The sequence below is a fragment of the Lissotriton vulgaris genome, chromosome 2_1 (genome assembly GCF_964263255.1).
Source record: "Lissotriton vulgaris chromosome 2_1, aLisVul1.2, whole genome shotgun sequence".
In the NCBI taxonomy this organism is placed as follows: domain Eukaryota; kingdom Metazoa; phylum Chordata; class Amphibia; order Caudata; family Salamandridae; genus Lissotriton; species Lissotriton vulgaris.
Genome location: NC_141687.1, coordinates 431511478 through 431528553, shown reverse-complemented (window position 1 = coordinate 431528553; position 17076 = coordinate 431511478).

The following is a 17076-nucleotide window of genomic DNA, read 5'->3' as shown; positions in this document are numbered from 1 at the left end:
ATAGGAGGGTGGTGTGCGTATGACTCCCAGCAGTGCCCAGACATAGGAGGGGGTGCGCGTATGACTCCCAGCAGTGCCCAGATATAGGAGGGGTGTGCGTATGACTCCCAGCAGTGCCCAGACATAAGAGGGGTGGCTGGATATGACTCCTAGCAGTGCCCAGACATAGGAGGGGGTGTACGTATGACTCCCACCAGTGCCCAGACATAGGAGGGGGTGTGCGTGTGACTCCCGGCAGTGCCCAGACATAGGAGGGGGGTGTGCGTATGACTCCCAGCAGTGCCCAGACATAGGAGGGGGGTGTGCATATGACTCCCAGCAGTGCCCAGACACAGGAGGGGTGGCTGGACAGGACTCCCAGCAGTGTCCAGACATAGGAGGGGTGGCTGGATAGGACTCCCAGTAGTGCCCAGACATAGTAGGGGGGTGTGCGTATGACTCCCAGCAGTGCCCAGACATAGGAGGGGATGTGCGTATGACTCCCAGCAGTGCCCAGACATAGAGGGGGGTGTGCGTATGAATCCCAGCAGTGCCCAGACATAGGAGGGGGGCTGGATAGGACCCCAGCAGTGCCCAGACATATATGGGGTGTGTGCGTATGACTCCCAGCAGTGCCCAGACATAGGAGGGGGTGTACATAGGACTCCCAGCAGTGCCCAGGCATAGGAGGGGGGTGTGCGTATGACTCCCAGTAGCGCCCAGACATAGGAGGGGTGGCTGGATAGGACTCCCAGCAGTGCCCAGACATAGGAGGGGGGGTGTCCGTATGACTCCCAGTAGTGCCCAGACATAGGAGGGGTGGCGGGATAGGACGCCCAGCAGTGCCCAGACATAGGAGGGGTGGCTGGATAGGACTCCCAGCAGTGCCCAGACATAGGAGGGGGATGTAGATAGGACTCCCAGCAGTGCCCAGACATAGGAGGGGTGGCTGGATAGGACGCTCAGCAGTGCCCAGACATAGGAGGGGTATGTAGATAGGACTCCCAGCAGTGCCCAGACATAGGAGTGGGAGGTAGATAGGACTCCCAGCAGTGCCCAGACAATGGAGGGGGGTGTGCGTATGACTCCCAGCAGTGCCCAGATATAGGAGGGGGGTGTGCGTATGACTCCTACCACTGGTCAACAGCATGGGGATGGGTGCAAGGCTCAGGGCCAGAAGGCTGCAAGGGGGATGGCGTAGAAGCTGAAACTAAGGGCAACCCTATCACCACTACTGTGTACGAACAAGCCCAATTTCAAGCAACCCATATGGACCAGGTACACACCCATGGACCTTGCTCAATGTACAGGGAGTGAGAAAGTGCTGACAACATAGCTGACACTGGGCCATGGTGTATGGTGCAAAAGGTAATTCTTGACCAGTACAAACAGTAACATCAGGACAACAAGGTCAGATATCTTAAACCGGAACTCACAAACATGGTCATGGCACCATGGTCCATGGGGGGACAGCCACAACATGAGTGAGGCACATTTCTAAAGCACACTCAAACCACCAGCACAGCCTGTCACACACACCCCTTACATAAACACAGCCAGCTGGGACAGGCAATGTAGTGTTCCACTGTCACCACCCTCATGTAACATCACAAATACAGATTTGATGAAGCATCTAAGCCTAAACATGCACAGGCCTGATTCCCAAGTCACTTGCACTTATTCCACGATGCCATATCTACACGTTACTCACGCAGCGGACGCACAAATAATACTGCTATGGTGTTGGGTATTGACAAGGTGATGCACATGGGAAATGTGTCACGTTCTAAAGCCCTGCATCAGAAGTATGTAGACTGGTCATGGTGTGGTTGTGGTGTGATGTGCATTGGCTGCCTGTCACAGCACAGCAACACCTCACAAAAGTGGCTGAATGAAATATTAGCAATTTCACTCAGCCACTTTCATGCACATGCTGCCTCAAAAACATGTGCATGCCCGAAGCAGACGTAGGAATTGACACAGCATTGTGCAGATAGGGCCGCACAGAGCATTGCTGGATCAGCGTTGCACCAGCGACACAACTCAAGCAATGTGCCACTTCCATGGCACAGATGCGGGATACACCTGTACTGTTATCACACTATGGGAATCCACAGTGTGAAATTGTAGCATCCATGTTGGCATAGGTGTGGTGCACTATGACTCTCAAATCACTGCTGAAATGCCTGCCAGTGCCATTCAATGTAAATACACCCTCACATTTGAAATGTGTCCTGAAGACAGATCAATCTGACACCACCACTGAACAGTTTGAAAAATCTAAAACAGGTGTAACAGTGACAACAAAAATGTATATGAAACTTATTATTTTGGCATTGAATGCCATTAACATCTTCTGTCTCTCACACACAGGGCAACGTGCACAATCTACCCCAACCAGGGGGGAGAAGGATCACAGTCCCAGGCTCCACAGGACCCGGATCCCACCAACAGCGATGCCTCTCATCACTCCACGGATGACTCAGACCAACCTGGCACCTCTGGATCCCAAACCCGTGCAGCAGCTGGATCAGGGGCATCTGCGCCAAACACCACACCCACTCCTGCCACATCCCAGCAGACAGCTAGGAGCCCTGCACACAATCCACAACTGAGCCAGTCTGACAATGAGGGGCAAGGTTCGGCGGACACCCAGGAGGAGGCAGACAACACAACCACAATCAACCCTCAGGGGTCCCGTCAACCCGATGTGCCCACAACAGCAGGCCAGGCTCGTGTGGGCAGGGGTGGTGGGAGTGGTTCAAGGCAGAGGCGAGAACCTGACCAGCAAGCTGACGGGCCCGGTATATCTGAACTCAGAAACATCATGCAGGGATACCGGCAGGATACCAGGGAGTTCAGCCAGGGTGTGGGGGCCCTCATTGCTTTGAAAAACCAGCAGGCCGAGCAACACGCCAGTCAACTACTACACCAAGGACAGATGGAGGCAAGACTGGATGAGCTCTTGGTGGTGCAGAGGGACCTCAGCCTTTCACTCCATCGCTAGGCCACAAATATCCAGGCAAACCCTGGCAACACGCACAGGGAGGGAGGAGGTGGATACATCCGGCGGAAAGTCCCACGCATCGTCAAGGCCTGCATAGGAGGGTCCCCCAAAGAAGCAGGTCGTCCACGGAAAAGCCGTTGAGAGGCAGAGGGCCATGCACATCTCCCAGGTCACCTGGTCTGGCATCTTGCCTTTGTGTGCAACAGCAACACCCTATTGACTGTCACAATCTCCGACATGGACTTGCTGGTCACAGTCTCACCAATGATGCCATACACTGTGTTCTGGACTCTGTTGACTGAAACTGCAAGGCATTACATCTCCTTCTGTGAACTTTGGATTCCCCACATTTTTGTACAGCACCTAACACCTACTCACCTTTCACTCACAAGATGTAGAATAAAATAATTATAACACAATAGGTATTGATGTTGCAGTATTTTCCCCCCAGAGTCAACAACATTCGTGTTGGGATCTGTCAAAGTATGCCAGAGTGTCGAACAAACACAAGCCATACATACACTGGTATCTGAGTCTGGTTGGGGACACACATAGGTCACAATGTATGATTAACTAAATCCATTGTGGTAAGTACTCACACCTGATGGTTACTAACTGCTGAGGGGGGGTTGCCATACTGCTCTGACAGACAGTTACATAAGAGTCTCATGAAGGTGTACAGGTCATGAGTACTGCGTTGGTGTGCAGGGAGGGACTACCAGGTCTTTTTCTTGATGTGGGAAATCTATCAGCCTCATGCAGTTGTACTGTGGAAGTGATGAATGTTGTCCAGGGCAAGGGTGGCGTGACGCACTACAGGCAACGTGGTGTTGGATGGGAGACGTCTATATTAGTATATTTTTGGTTATGGTTGTGGAGTGCTTCTGAGTGTGGCTGAGGAGTATGAAGGTCTGCCCGTAGTTGACAGTGGCACTCACAAACAATCAATCAAACAGGATATTTCTAAAGTGCGCTACATACCCGTGATGGTTTGAAGGTGCGGGGTGAAGGGGGCTGCTACTGATTGAAGAATCAGGTATTGATGAGTCTTGTGAAAGGCAACAGCTCCTAGGTCGGATGTAGTTTGTTTGAAAGAGTGTTCCAGGTCTTGGTGGCGAGGTGGGAGAAGGATCAGCCTCCAGCGGTGGATTTCAGGATGCGTTCAACAGTGGCGAGGGCAAGGTTAGCAGACCAGAGGCTGTGGGAAGGGGTGTAGAAGCTGAGTCGGTCATTGAGGTATGTTTTGTATGGCGTTGTGTAGGGATGTTTGGGTGTGGATGTGGAGTTTGAAGGTGATCCTCTTGTTGACGGGGAGCCAATGCAGCCCTCTCAGTTGGTGTGTGATGTCACTGTGTTGGGGGCGTTGAGGACCAGTCGTGCCTAGGCATTCAGAATGTGTTGCAGCTGTCTCTGGAGCTTGGTTGATGTTCCTGCATAGAAGGTGTTACCGCTCTCCAGTCTGCTGGTGACGAGTGCCTGGGTGACGTTATAACTCGTGTTGGAGGGGATACTTTTGAAGATCCGGTGGAGCTATCGCAGGGTGTAGAAGCACGATGTGGAGACAGCGTTGACTTGCTTGGTCATGGAGAGTGCGGATTTGAGGATGAACCCCAGGTTGTGTGCGTGGTTGGTGGGTGCTGGGCCTGTTCCTAGCGATGTTGCCCAACATGAGTTGTTTCCAGGCTGATGGGGTGTTGCTGAGGATGAGGACCTCCGTCTTGTCGGAATTCTGCTCCAGCCTGCTGTCCATAATCCATTCTGCTACGGCCTTCATTCCCCTGTGGACGTTGGCTTTGGTGGTGTGGGTGTCTCTGGTGAGTGATATGACCATTTGGGTGTTGTTGGCGGACATGATGTTGAGGCTGTGTTGTCGAGCAATGTGGCTGAGTGGTGCCATGTAGATATAGAACTGTACTGGGCTGAGGGATGATCCCTGTGGGATGCCGCAGAAGATCTTGGTGGTCTTGGAGCAGAAGTGTGTGAGGCGTACATTCGAGGTACTGCTGGAGAGGAAGAATGTGGTCCAGGCCAGAGCCATCTCTTGTATATTTCAGCGTCATGGAGGCATGCTGTTAGGGTGCAGTGGCAGACCGTATCGAAGGCTGCTGATAGGTCCAGAAGGATGAGTGTGGCTAGTCCTTCTTTGTCCATCAGGATCCAGATGTCGTTGGTGGTGGTGATGAGGGCCATCTCTGTGCTGTGGTTGCTGCAAAAGCTGGACTGTGATGGGTCCAGGATGTCGTTGTCTACTAGGTAACGGGTCAGCTGTCTGTTGACAATCTTCGCCGTGACTTATGTGGGGAAAGTGAGCAAGGAGATGGTCTGAAAGTTACTTAAGTCTTTGGGCCTGCCTTGTGTTACTTCAGTAGGGTGTTGATCTCGGTGTGCTGACAGCTCTCCGTAAAGGTTGCTGTCTTGAAGGATATGTTGATAGTTTTTTGGAGATGGTGTGCGATGGCTGTGCTTGCTTTGTTTAAAATATGGTGGGGGCATGAGTCAGATGGGGGTCCAGAGTCGATGGAGTACATGGGCTTCATGGTGTGTTTGTAACTGACGTTGGACCAGGAGTTCAGGTGACTGGTGCATGTGGGGGTGGCAGGGGTGGTGGGCTTGGTGGTGGATGAGGGGGTATCACTATCCAGCCTCCATCCCACCCATACTATTCAGGTGGCCCTCATACAAATGGCAGACTCTATACGCTGGGAGTTAGATGGAGCTTCCAATTCCAAGGCGGCGTTGGTGCTGTCCGACATGTCTACAGCATTTGGCACCGTAGACCCTCACAATCTTCAGACCCACATGAAGACCATAGGTGTGTGTTCCTCAGTGCTGAACTGGATATTGTCATAACTATCTGACAGCACACATCAGGTCCGCACCTACAACATCGTCTCCTTAGTCAAAACACACAAGTGGGGTATGCTGCAGGGCTCTGCTCAGAGTACACATACTTTGGCAATATTTCCATTTCCACGCAGGCTGAATCGATTGCCATGTCCACAGTCTACATTATATCATATGCAGAGGATCTACTGATTCAAATCAACTAAAATTCAGTCAGAGCTGCACATTTTGAGCATCACCACAATTGGTACTTGGGGTAGTATGTCACTCCGGGGGTGTACCTCACAAACTATTATCAATCATACTCCTGGAAAGTTGGTGTCGTCCTTGTGGGTGGTCTACTATCCATCTGTGATGGCAATGTAGAAGTAGTGTTTTGGTCTTACTTACAGCCAGGTCACAGTAATGATGGTTTTGTGTTGTGCTGTTGTGTTGATGCGGTAACAGAGTCCAATGTTGTGCTGCTGTAAGTAGCATGTGTGCAGAACAACGCACATGAGCTGTTTGTACGGACATGCACTGTCATGTGTGGAAGTGCCGGGTTGGCAGTATGAGTTGCACACACAGCCTGCGAAGCTGTCATGTGTGCACGTAGGGGTTGCCTGATACCAGGTGCATGATTGTCTGGTGTTCACTGTGTGGAGGGTGGCTGGAGCATGAGTCGGTAGTGTAACCTGTGTCAATCAATGACGACTGGGCCTTGCACTGTGCATGTTGCAGGCGCTGACGGTCCTACCTTTGTCATGCATGTGGTGCAACGGTGGCACCGACAATCTGCTGTCTGCCTTAAGAATGGATTGCTGGATGTTGGAGCATATTGGAGGCGTGTGTGTTGCAGAATCTGCCCACTGGCTTTTGCGGTGTCACTGGGAATGCAGCATCAGGAATGCCAGAACACATGATGGCTGAAGGTGTGAGACGCTGTGTTATCCCTGTGCACTCGAGGTTCTACGGTGAAGTGCTCTTAAATGGTTAAACACAATCGAGTTGGCACCACATCTGACGCACGTTGTCTAGCCGTACCTTGTAAAGTTATCTTGTTTAGGTTTTTTCTTTGAATTTGTACATGCTGCACCGGCGGGTTCTATATTTTACACTGTGTGGGTATATTGTTTCTTCATAGCATGATTCACGCTGCAACTTTATTTATTTTTCTGTTTGTCACATTTCCCACACTTCCTTGAAGCCTCGCTCCTCATATCACGTGATACGCGTCTGACACGATTGCAGTTCTTCCGAATGTTTAAATCACGTTCACTTCCGGGCGCTCGCACTCTGAATGTTTGTATCGAGACGCGGCTTGTTCGGTCCCATTGTAAGTCGTTCTGCTTTTCTCTCTATCATTTCACCCTGAGTTCCATGTTTGTTCTATAGGCACGTAGCTATGGTTCGTATCTATTGCTTTCACGTTTGGGAGAAATCGCTATATTATTTTTGGTATTTTGGTACTCGGCACCTCCAGTTCAGTGCTGCACACGTTTCCTTGTATCGGCATTTTTTGTTTCATTAAGTTGACACCGCACTTATGCACAGAGGTTTACGGTTCGTTTCGTTTGCTTTTCATCACCACTTGAGCATGTACACCTTTGCTCCACATGTAATTATGTATACTATTGTTTAGCTTGAGGGAGTATCTAAACTGGTCCTGTATGACTTTTTTACAGACCCCTGACGAAGGGTCTTTGTCATGGACCCGAAATGCATTGGGTATTCTGAAGGACTGGAATTAAGGATAAAAGCATCATAAGATTGTCATTATGAAAGCTACCATCATTTGAATAAAACCTGGATGTAATTACTGGAATTGAATTGATCAGAATTTGTGAACAAATGAGTTTGAACTGCTAAGAAACCACTAGGTTTGTTAGCAGAGATGTGTGCGCACATCTCTGTGAGAAGGTAACCCTCCTCACTCCACGTTGACTGAAGGTGTGAGACACCATGTTAGAGTGGCACACAAAGACAAGGATATTTGAATAGCAGCATGTTACATGTGTATGGAAAGGAAGGAGTGTCTGGTTACTCATGGGTCACTGCTAGAAATTTTGAAAACAATCACCAAATATGACGGCCACAGGACCAGACACCAAAAGGCCAAGCAGGGCACAGGACAAACAGCGTCAGCAAGTGTTGCATGTCCGTTGTGGGTATTAAGCTCAAAGAATACATACACAACCATTTATGCCAATCACAATATGGACCAAGACCTATTATAAAAACCATACATGTTGAACCTGTACACATACCACATATGCAGATTCATTGTAAAGTATACCAAAGATGACCCATGCAGACTGGCAAGAGATCTGTGGAGACAGTAATGGGGCACAATGTACACTTTGGAAAACATTTCATACATAAATGGTCTAATTTTGTTATGAGGCCATGCTGCTTCAGGCAATGTACATGGCCCGTAGCATTGCTCAGAGGAAAATAACTGGTATGCAATGAGGGTACCTGTAATGCTGGTGAAACAATCTCAACACGACTGCAGTGGACTGTTGGTACCTTTTATCCTCTGATCTGTCTGATGCTCAAAGGGGTCCATCTCCAGATAGCCCCTTGGTCTGAGTATGAATGACAGATTCAAAAGGGAGATCAGGCGAGGGAAGGAGAGGATGGGAACAGCAGGGAGGGAGATCTGAAACAAAGGTAAACAATCATTACAATGCAACTAGTCTTGGCACTGATTCACATGTTACTAATGACCTATTCTGTAACTGTTACACCTGTATACATTAACTACAGCCACTGTACCAAATTGTCTGCACATGTATAGAACTGATAGTACATCACAGTGTTTAACACAGACACATAAAAGGTAGCAGAGTTTGTCTCCAAAATGAAAGGGTTCTAACGCTCACCAGGCTGCTTCTATGCAATTTGAACCAGGTGCTCCCAAACTTACTCACAGTGTATGAATGTGGCTCAAAATAATACAGTGAATTGAATGTGTAGCAGTGCTACTCACAAATATCACATTACTGTAGTCAGCCATGGAAATCAGCGAGGCTCATGATTGTAATATACACATCACCTGCTAGAGCCGTACTTAGCTGACGCAACAAGGTAGGGGATTATCTAAACATAAGGAAGCCTAGCAAGAGGCAAGCATTGGCTCATCAAACTGTGCCTTCAATACCAAACATGACAAGCAGCTGTGAGCAAACTCTACAGAGAATAATGAGGAACAAACCCAGTAAACCATCTCTACCGTGACCATGATATGCAGCACGGCACAAGACTTGTCTACAATTTACGGTAACCGACTGGTGTAACAGAGGTGTTTACATTACCAACACCTCTACATTCCTACGTCATCAGTGCAACATTCCTGGAATAATGGTATTAGAAAGTTGACATAAAGTTACCAAGAAGGCTTGCAAAGCAGTGGTCTTCACAGGCACAGATGTTGCGACCTGACAGTTACATTACATACTGGCACAGGGGGCAATGCATCCATACGAACACACTCACTCGACAATTGTCAGAACATGTGGGACCTACAGTGGTCCACACTTTCACAACATGTCAATAGGTAAACCTAACTGTACTGGCCAACAGCATCAATGTGATGAGCCAAACACATCCTGCTGCACACAGTGAGTTTGCAAATCCACACAGAGCATGTGGTTGTGATGTAAACCCGTCACATCTGCAATGTCTCAGAACCATGCTTTACACACATTGATGCATTCTCCAAAGTCATCAATCAACAACAGATGACTGAGAAGAAGAGTGAGTGTCCATTAATGGGAGTGTTGCAACAGGCATCTTGATCCATGTTAATGACACATGTATGGATTAAGCATGGGCGGAAAATCCGTTCCGCTCGCGGATTTTGCGGATTTTCGGGAAATCCGCAATCTGCGAGATTTGCGAATCTCCCGCAAAATCCGCAAATCCGCGAGCAGCGGATTTTGCTCGCACTGCTCGCACTGTTCGCGTGAATTCGCGTGAGTTTGCGCCCCGCGAATAAGTGCAAAATTGCAGAAATACAATCTTAGCAAAACTGAAAGTAACTACTTACCAGGTTCAAAAGTTCAGGCTCATCATTAGTAGCCATTTCCTGTAGTGCTTCCTGAGGGGCCCCTCCAGAGTTCAGTTGCCAGTTGAAACTATTATGTGACCCTGCTCTGAACCTCAGAATAGTTACACATATGCCACAAAGGTCCTGAATTACAGCTAAGGGAGACAAGCAGGAGCCAGGCTGGAAGTTAAAATCCATTAATCAGCCCCTAATTCATTATTGTCAGTTGGGGCAGGGCAGGTGTTGTAACTAATTTTGCAACAATGAAAGCACTTAGCAAGTGCAAAAGATCACTAATCAGGGCGCACTAAGGAAGCAGGTGCCAGCTAAAAAAATATTCTGTGACACATTAATCAGCCCCAAATTAATTCAGGTCACTTGAGGCAGGGAAGGTGTGCTTTGCTTTGCCGAAAATAATGTACACTGGACAACCAGAGGGTGTGGTGATGAAACAGAGGGTGGCATGGGTGGGCCAGAGGGTGGCATGAGTAGTCAGAGAGTGGCAGTGGTGACAGAGAGTGGCAGTGATGAAGAAGAGTGTCCCAAACAGGCTGGACACGTAGAAACAACAAGTTCGCGAAACTTGCGACCCGACAGGTAAGTTCGCAATTTGCGAAAGTGTACAAAACCCTCGCGAACTGGCAGAAACACGGGCGAACACAAAAAAAAAAAAAATCCGCAAATTCGCGGGAATTCGCGGATTTTGCGGATTGCGAATCCGCAAATCCGCAAAATTCGCGAACGCGAGATCCGCAAAATTCGCTCATGCTTAGTATGGATACTTCAACAACAAGCACAGTAACAGCTACCACACATTCCCATAGCATACCAACCCAATGAAAATATGTTAAGATTCCTTACCAAAAATGACATTTCCACAGGTCTGTGCATGGAACGGTGATTCGACACACATTGTAATCATCATGATCAATAGCAGGAGTACCAAGGTGACACGGACAGACAACAGGCAGAGTGACCTGGGAAAGACAGGTACACATGGGGACACATGTATAATATTTGCATACAGACATGCTCATGTGAAAAAACATCACAATGTAGTACATATGTACATTACTAAATCACTCATTGCACATATGCGTGTCATTACATCATCACTTGGGTGACACATCACAACAAACATCAAAGTTCATTGACATACAGTCAGCTTGACACACAGTATGCAACACATGCCACTCCATGCCACAAGCTTGCACACAACTACCCAGTGACTCACCATTAAGAGAAGAAGTTGCGTATGAGCTGACTCCGGATATCCCCCTCCTCCCCCTCATCACTTGCATCATGCCCAAGACCTTCATCCTCAACGGGTGGATGTTCCAGCTCATCAGGATCCAGGATGAGTGGCACAGTCTTCTCAACTGCCATGTTGTGCAGCATGCAGCACACAATGAAGATGTTACACACCTTGACTGGGGTGTATGGGAGGGATCCGCCGGTCTTATCAAGGCACCGGAATCTGCTCTTCAGGAGTCCAAACGTTGGCTCAATCACACACCTGGTCTGCCCATGTGCATTGTTGTACCGATGGTCTGCAGCTGTACTTGGGTTGCGGAGCGGTGTCATGAGCCACGGCATGTTGGGATATCCTGCATATCCTAAAAATATACAGCGTGTTGAAATGTAGGGTAAAGCAATTTTGTCAGAGCAATTTAAAAAGTCAAACATACAGGACAAACAGAGTATACCCACCAACAAGACATGCCCATCGTTGTGCAGCTGCAGCATCATCTGTGGTACCCTGCTATGCCTTATGATGAATGCATCTTGGCGCGATCCTGGAAAACATGCGCATACGTGGGTAATCAGAATGTTAGCAAGACACACCACTAGGGCATTAATTGAGTGGTAATGCTTCCTATTGCGGTAAGCCTGCTCCTGAGCCTGTGGTGGCACCAAAGCCACATGTGTACCGTCAATGGACCCAATGACATGTGGCATCCCTCCCAGGGCAAATAATTCACCCTTGACATCTCTCAAATATTCAGGGTTTGGAAATTTGATGAATTCATCAATGTGCTTTAACATGGCAGCTAAGACATCACTTAGGACAAGGCTGAAATTGGTCTGGGACATACCCCCCACATCTGCAATAGTAAATTGAAACGTACCTCTGGCAAAAAAATGTAGGGCTGCCATCACCTTTAGCTTTGGTGTCAGCGCAGTTGGATACCTGTGTCGCGGTTGGAGATGTGGTTCCAGCCCGTCCGTCAAGTCCTGAATCACATCTCGAGTGAATCTGTATCGTCGGATGCAATCACGTTCCCTCATGCTCTCCAAGTCAGGAAAAGGCCTTGGTAGAGGCGGTGCCCTGCAGGACATATTTGGGAAGATGCAGAACAACTGTCATCCAAATACTATTCCAATGTACATAGCACATGCAACCTTGGTACTGCACATCAAGGTACTATGGGTCTTGGTGTAAGCAAAACATCCTGGAAACATGTGGCAGTTTCATGGCACTTTAAAAATTACCAAGATACATCTGTAGCAATAGTAATACACTTTGCATGCACACAAAAAATTACTGCAAGGCTGCTCTGAGTGAGCAGAGCAAGATATCACTGGAGTGACACACATCACTAGACCTGCATTCGAAGGTTGTCATACCATACAGACAGCTGACTGCAAGGCACAGACCCCGGTCCCATGGAATATGTATTGGACATATCATTCAACTTGCTAATGAGGTGTGTATGTGACAATGCAAGACCACAGCAATTGTCAAGATGCAGACATGTATGCATGTGGATGCCATCACACAAAAACAGACCTTGAAAAGGCACATGTGCCATGGTGTGCGTACATGCAAAACCATTTAAGTCACAACACAGACCCATTACAGATGCACCCGCAGCAGATGCATTACACAGACCTCAAACTGAAAATTCTGCATTAAGAATTACACACACAGTACATTGTTACATAGGAACGGATTAGAGTCAAAATGACAACTGACAAATTGCCACGGTCCCTGCCATCATGTGACAGGTTCCGGAAGTGATGACTGTGGAATCCCAGTGCTTATGTGCATGACAACATGTGCATGATGATACACAGGGGACAAGTGGAAAGTTGATGTGTAACACATAGTGCCCCATCACACATCACATGTGTCACCAGGTCATCACACATCAATTGCGCAACATGACATGATATGCTGTGCTATATCAGTGCCTGCCACACCTAGGGCCTAGCTCATGTCAGTATGCAATGACAAGAACTTGATAGACATCCTTGTGTGAACCGTAATGCTACATCCCTGCCATGTGTGTGCGTCGTATCACCAATGCCACTATGACCCGGCTTCCTTGAACGAGGCGGCGGCCCGGCTTGACGGCTTTGTGAGATCAGAGCTAAATACGGAGACTCTGATCCTTTAACACAGTTGGATATCGCGCCCCTACCGGGACATCTAAACTGAGAGAAACGATCGCGTTAGACATAGAGAAATAGGAGACGGTCTCCTTCTTATTTATCTGGGCATCGAACCCCGCTGGCCCTGAGCCTTGAGGACTCTTCGTCTTCAGTCACACAAACAGGAATCGCTATCTTGAGATGACAGTACTGCCTCTGAGCTGCCTATAAATTCTGAGATTGATCCCTCCTATCTGTTAAAGTCCAGCCACCTGTGATACAAACAAGTGAGTATCCCAGGAGTGTATTCGATCTGTGGAAGAACGCCCTAAAGCCCTTCCGGACCTACCTATAAATGACCTTAAGTGACAAAGAAGTGTAGTGCACCCTAACCTACATAACACAGTACCTCCTGGTATTGAGATCAAGACCCCTTGTTTCATAGTGTTGTTCCACCTCCCCACGGTACCCTCTGGCCCTGATGAAGGTGTGGCCTGACCGGGCCGCTTCACCGAAACGCACGTAGGCGTCTATGGTGTTGAAGACAGTGATCCTTTGTCATCTGTTGGATCGGCATTTTCTCCATCTGATCTAGCCCCCCTGTATTTAAAGTGTATTTCCACCTGACCTTCTATTCAGGCATTTGTGAACCATGATTTGGTTTTTAACTAGAGTAATGAAATATGAATGATGTTGTATGACTGTGTCTTGATTGAGGATTGATGAGGTATGTGTGGGACTTCACAGTGAGTTATGAATTATTTATGAATTGCTATTTTGTATGATTAACCTGTCTATTTACTAAAGATTCAATTAACTGCACTATTGTGTGAACTAAATGATAAAAAAGGAGAAAATAAAGAGAAAAATGGACTCTATACTAATGTTGTAATTGTCTAACTCGGCATTGCTCTCGGGTCCATAAAGGTATTTAAGTAATCGGGACCCTAGTATAGGGCCCTTCTATCCACGGCAGGGTCTTTTCTTTCTTACTTTGTTTTTTCCCCCCTACCTGCCCTCTACGTTGTGTCCCCTGGGGAACCCCCTTCTTTTTTGTAGTGCCTCGTATCACTAGCCATACGTGCCCGTGTGCAACGTACCATCTCCCTGCTTTGACTACAGCGTGTGAAATGCACTGTGTAAAACGCATCGTACCCCCAGAGTGCGTGCGTGTGTGCGGGACTTTTCACCATTGTATTGATGCCATACGCGAGCGAGGCGTACCCCAAGAGTGCGTGCTTGTGAGCGAGGTGTTTCACCATTGTAATGTTGCCATACACGAGCTAGGAGTACCCCCAGAGTGCATGCATGTGTGAAGGACGTTTCACCATTGTAATGGTGCCATACACGAGCGAGGCGTACCCCCAGAGTGCGTGCATGTGAGCGAGGCATTTCACCATTGTAATGGTGCCATACGCTGGCAAAGCGTACCCCAGAATGCTTGCATGTGTGCGGGACGTTTCACCATTGTAATGGTGCCATACGTGAGCGAGGCATACCCCCAGGGTGCTTGCGTGTGAGCAAGGCATTTCACCATTGTAATGGTGCCATACGCGAGCGAGGCGTACCCCCAGAGTGCGTGCATGTGTGGGCGAGGTTTCACTATTGAATATGTGGCATTCGCGATGAAAAACGCACCGTACTTGTGTGGGGATCCCAGAACATACATGGAGTAAACCTTGGGGACAAGTAGAATGCCCAGAATGCAGGCTCGTTGTCAAGGAAACAGAGATTTGAGTGTGTGCTACAGGTGTCCTGCAAAATTCAGTTGGGCAAAACTATAAAATGTTGCAAAATTTGATGTTGAGCTAAAGCTCAATTTTTAAACCATGCAAATGTGTGTCAGGCCCTTAAGTTTAAAGGGATTGGATGAGAGGTAGGATGCAAAGTGATCTGGCCTATCACACTGTACTCCTGAGACTGAAAGCCCCTCAGCAGCACAGATTTAAGGCTGCATGTGTCTGTGAGAGAGCACTTGCCTGCACAACATAGGAGTGGATCACACTGCTGCTGTCTCTGCATTCCCTGGACCATCATGTCGCGTACGGTGGAGAGGGCACCTGCATTCTCTGATGAGGAAAACCAGGCCCTGCTGGATGCCCTCCTACCACAGTACAGCAAGCTGTATGGGAGACTAGGGGAGCAGGTGAGTGCTGAATGCACTAGCTGTGACTGTGCACCTGTTTTGTGTGTGTCACAACATGCATTGTGTATTGGTGGGACAGACATGGTATGTGGTTTTGAGAGAGTCACAGGGGGTGTACATGGTGGTGTCTCTCATGCAGAGCATGATGTAGTTCATGTGTGTTCACTCCTCACTTGCATTGTGCTTACTGTGACATTCAATGCATTGTGAAATACACATTCAGGCGTGCAATACCTTGGTGGCTTTATTCACAAATGTCCGAAGGTGTAACAGTGTTTCCCCAGGCTTACAGCTGAATGTACTCGTGGGGATCTGTGGTAATATTCAAGAAATTATGTTTCTGACCTCATGGACATTGAAGTATGTGAATGTTCCTTGTCATCTGGGTGAGTGTGTATGTGATGTGTTGCACCGCAGCTGCATGGTGTATGCATCAGCTCCACCCATCTGATGTGACAAGTGAGCAGTGCTGTGTGCCTGACTAGCAAAGTTAGCATGACACTTGTAACACCTCTATGTGAAGTGGCACATGTGCAAACTGATGGTTGTAGCTACTGTGGTCAGTGACTGGCAAATGATCTGTGCCGGTGTGTATCTGTCTGGTCTGGTGAGGATTGTTAACTGGATTAGGAAATGTGACTGCTTGCCACATGCTATCCCACACCCTGTTGTTGCATGTGTTGTACAGAGTGTGCCATGATCAGTGAGTGTGATGCCCCCCTTATGCCATCTGTTGTCTTTCATAGGCCAGTAGTACATTGGGGTTTGCCCATAGGCCAAAATCACATGTACAATGAGGCAAGTCCTGTCAGCATCCTATGGCCTGTTCTCATCACCAATGTAGTGCATGTGTGTCTCTGGCACATGGAGCATGTGTAGTGATGTTGTTTCACTTTTTTCTCCCTGACAGGTAACTGCCTATGAGAAGGGGGAGATCTGGTTGGACACTGCCAGGGCTGTCAGGTCTGTGGGGGGCCCTCTCCGGCGGATTCCAAACATAAGGAAAAGGTGGCAGGACATCCGGTGCTGGACCCGGTGAATCGCCCGGGTCCAGCTGAAGCTAGAAGTTCCACGCCGGCATGGTGGGAGCCGTCATCTCACCCCCCACATGCTCCGGGTCCTGGGAGTGGTCTTTCCTGACCTCCATAGGCAGTTGCAGGAAAGACAGCAGCAAGAGGGGGGTATGTACATGGCTGTTTGTAGTGTTGTGTGTCAGCTGCTACCTGAGGTCCTCTGCAGCCTGGAACTACTCCCACAGTTGGAGTGTCTGGTCAGCCAGGCTATTTGTGCATTGTTCTTTCAATTCCCCATATTCAGATGGTGTCCATATTCATCCCTCACCCCCTTCCTCCAAATGTGTCCCCTGGTGTGTGTTTTTTGGGCATTTGCACAAGTTCTTCTAAGGTGCCAGGTAATTAGACTGCACATTGATTTGCACATCATGCGAGAGGGAGGTCTTTGACATGTGTTGGTACCTTGCCTGTGCCATGACCTTTGCACTGTGTTTGTGCTTCCTATTTGGTTACCCTGATGATGCGTCTCAACATAGTAGTGTGAGGTTTGGAATGCACACCCTTGCAGCATGCATGACCCATGTTGTGTTCTCAGACCTGATGTACATCATTTGTGAGATATGCATAGAGCCAACCCGGTTATTGATGGTACAGTCAGCTCATTCCATATCCAGAGATCAGT